The following is a 4,285-nucleotide window of genomic DNA, read 5'->3' on the forward strand; positions in this document are numbered from 1 at the left end:
AAGATGAGGAATGGAAAAAGGTTATCCAGACCTAAGAGGAGAAAACAATGTTACCATGGAGGCAGAAATTGGAGAAATGTACTTATAAGCCAAATAATTACGGAAGCTACCATGCAAAGGAGAAGCAAGGAATGGATTCTCCCTGGGAGTTTCCAGAGCAGGTATGACTATGGTATATGTTCTTGATTTCATTTTAGTGAAACTTACTTGGGGCTTGTGGCCTCCAGGACTTTTTAAGTCATCAAGTCTGTGGAAGTTAGTTACAGTCACCATAAGAAACAAGCACAAAGTTTTACTGTGTGAGCATTGGGTCCTGTGGTACAGGGAAAATTGCACATGACCTGTTTATGTGATAAATTGTCTGGGTATGACGGTAAATGCTTTAAAATATGATGGCTTTGTACATCCCAGTGACCACCAATGTGGAGCCAGCAGAGGTTGTGAAGGCAGGGAGAAGTGGAGACCAGGAGAAGGAACATGGGTGTGGGGTGACGTCACACGTAGAACCGGATGAGAGTTTGAGCTATGATGGCCGTAGTGTCGCCATAAAGGAGAGGCTAGAGTTTAAGAGACTTTTCTGCAACAAAACTGAAAGCATTTGGTAATTTTAGAACCATAGAGCCCATACATGCCCAGCAATGTCACATGGTGAATGTTCGGATTTCCCGCCAGAGCAGTTCTGTACAAATGTGTGTTTAACACTCACCGTACTCTTTTAAAGGATATGCAGTCCTTTTATGCTTTGTTTTTTGATTCTGCTGTTTCTTTTCTGAGATGGGGTCTTGCTGTGTAAATGAGACCAGCCTTGAACTAGCTGTGACCTTCTTGCCTCTGCATTCTGCTCACTGGGATGATAGGCATGCACCACCAAGCAGGGACTTTCTTCAGTTTTTATAGTTCCTTCAAAAGGTATGAATCTGACTGGATAGCCCAGAGACATAGGGAAGAACCAAACATGATTGGTCTAAAAAAAAAATCAATGAGATGATTCCTAATCTTATTCTCCTATACTCATAGATACTTGTTCAGTCATTATTAGAGAGGTTTCCTCCAGCAGCAGATAGGAGCAGCTGCAGCAACCCACAGCTAAATATTACTCAGGGAAGAGAGTCTGAATTGGAGGTTTCCATCTAGACCCTCCCCTTGGGAGCTCAGGAACGCCAGCAGAAGAGGGGGAGAAAAGATTGTAGCCATCAGAGGGAACAGAGGACAACAGGAGAACATGACCCACCAAATCAACTAAGCAGGGCTCACATGGGCTCAAAGAGACTGAAGTGGCTAGCACAGGGCCTGAATGGGTCTGCACCACGTCCTCTGCGTAGATGTTGTGACTGTTAGCTTGGGGTTTTTGAGGGACTCCTAACAGTGGGGGCAGGCATGTTTCTGACTTTTTTGCCTCCTGTCGGGACTCTTTTCCTCCTGTTGGGTGCCTTGTCCAGTCTGTTTGAGAGCTTTTGTGTTATTGTATCTTGTTTTGTCATGTTTGGCTGTTGTTTCCTGGAGGTCTGCTCCTTTCTGAAGAGGAAAGGGAGGGGGAGTGGATCTCGCGGAGAGTGGTGGAGGAGAGAAGGGAGGGGAGGCTATGGTTGGGATGTCTTGTATGACAGAAGAATCTATTTTCAATAAACAACAACAACAAACAATTAAAAGGTATAAATCTATGGAAAATGAACTAATACAGAAGTTTGTGTCACATACAACTTCCATCAAGAAGCAATTTCTCATATGGTGATTTAGCTTTGGGTGGATGATGAATTAAATATTCTTGCCTAGACATCACTCTCCTTTAAATGTTAACTCTTGGATTAGGGTGATAGCATTTTACTTGTGCATTGATGGAATTGTTCTTCATTTTTTTTCAATAATCAAATAAACTAGTAAGATTAAGATGAGATGAGGTTGTCTAAAATTTACTTTTTTAGTTTTAGTTGTGTGTGTGTGTGTGGTGGGGGGGTGGGGGGTGGGGGAGTAATGAGAACATATATATGGATACCCTCAGAGGCCTAGAGAGGGTATTGGATCACCTGGCGCTACATTTTTAATGCATCATCCTGAAAAATAAGTGCAATTTTGTTCAACTAAAATAAGCATGGAGTCACCAGCAGCCTGCTTTATATTCCTAATAACAAGGACTTTATGAAAGCTCACTGAATGTCAAGCAAAAGCAGTGATGACCTACCTAAAAGTTAAGCTGAGTATAATTAAAATAAAAAAGAAAATGCAGATTACTGCATTTATTGCGTGACATTGATTCTTTGAGAGTAGACAGATCTAGAGTGATTAATTGGTAATTAATTTTCAGAGAAGAGTCTTTAGCCTCTAAACAAGAAGATAGTGTAGAGGCTCTGCTCAAGTCATGCTATCTATGAATATATTTACCTTACCCCAAGGTCAGTGGTCAGCATTATTTCTATGAATATTCACTATATGTGGAAAAGACATCCACAGGTCAATACTGAGAGCACAGAGTGAGGGGAGGGCCCCAGTGGGACACTCCTTTCTGGGACCCATCAACATCTCCTATTAACACTGAGGCTAATACCAAGTTCCTGGCTTGAGATATAAACTACTTCATGGGGTAATTCTGGCTTTGACTTTTTCTTTCTTAATTTCAATGCCTTCCAAACCCTAGCTAGAAAATAACTTTTAGGTTTCCTAAATAGCCAATGCTTTAGTCCGTACCCAGGGTACTCAGCTTCTTCTTCCAATGGCTAGACAATTCTGTTTACACCACAGAACTTGTACGTTTCACTCATTCTGTGGAGTGTTCTCTGATCCTCCTGGTTGGAATTCTATATCACCGCATTCAGTGCAAAAGACTGTCATCCTGGTGTAGATATTCTGCTGCTTTGCTTAGCTGTGAGACCTTTTAGGACAGAGACACATCCACACACTTATTTTAGAATTTAAATTTTTTTTATTCATTTTACATACCAACCAGATTCCCCTCTCATCCCTCCTTCTGCTCCCCCCCACAGCCTCTTCACCCCAACCCACCATCCACCCCCTCCTCCAAAAGAGTAAGGCCTCCCATGGGGGAGGTCAGCAAAGTCAGGTATATTTAGTTGAAGTAAGACCAATGGCCCTCTCCCCTCTGCATCAAGGGTGAGCAAGAGTCTGACATAGGTAATGGGTTCCAGAAAGCCAGCTCATGTACCAGGCATAGATTCTGATCCCACTGCCAGGGGCCCCTCAAACAGACCAAGCTACACAACTGTCTCCCTTGTACAGAGGGCCTAGTCTGGTCTCATGTAGGTTTCACAGCTGCCAGACCCACACACTTTATGTATCAAGTAGAGAGTTTGCCTCATAGTAGACATTGATGAATGCTTGTTGTGTAAACAAACAGGCTTCTTAGGGATAAAAAAGGATAGTCAATGCTGAAAAGATAGCAGATGACCCTTTTGGTTCATTTTGGCTGAAACATTTATTTATAAGACAGGGTCATTTTTTTTTTCCAAGGCAGAGAGCACCAGGCTGTTTATTTTTGTTGTTGACATCCATGTTTCTTTCCCTCAAGCTTTGTAATGAGAGAAGAATCAGACACAGCTACAGAGGATACTTTGCACTATTCTAGGAGGAAAATCTGATTGGATTTTTTTTTCTGGCTAATATTCTTGTTTAGTACAGTTATTTTAAAAAAAATAATGTTTTTTTTAACAACATTGAACAGCTTGCAGGGGTTGCTTATTTATTTTTCCTTAGCACAGAATAACAATAAAATGCAATAAAAATGCATTAGTGGATGGACATTTTTGGTATATTAAAATATATACAGTTTTCTGTGGTGCCCTGCTGTAAAATGCCCTTTCTTTATAATAAGCCTTATTATCTACCAGCAAACACATGCATGGTGGGTCAACATAAGAAAAATAAACCTATTTTTTTCTTAGTAGAAAACTCTACTTCTTTTGGAGCTCATAGTTTTCTCATATGCCAAGATCTGAAGTAGATCTCTACGGCTAAGACTACACATATGCATCACAGAGGTGAGACCCACTTATCACTAGGTGTCAAAACCGGGGCATAGATGCAGGGGAGGTATGAGGGATCTTAGTGGAAAGTTAAAATCATGAGAAGAGTTTAAAAATTATGTAAGGTTTTAATGTGCCCCCAGTTTACAGACAGATCCACCTGTAGAAAAATGGAATATTTGTAGACTTGTTGAAGAACAAATTCTGTGTAATATTTTGCTATGAAGATGTTAGCTAAGAAGAGGCAGTGGTGATCTGCAGGAAGGTAAGTGTAAGCTAAAAACAAGGAGAATAACAACTGGGTCTCAGTG

The sequence above is a fragment of the Peromyscus californicus genome, unplaced genomic scaffold, assembly GCF_007827085.1.
Source record: "Peromyscus californicus insignis strain IS unplaced genomic scaffold, ASM782708v3 Scaffold_19__1_contigs__length_69161282, whole genome shotgun sequence".
Classification (NCBI taxonomy): Eukaryota; Metazoa; Chordata; class Mammalia; order Rodentia; family Cricetidae; genus Peromyscus; species Peromyscus californicus.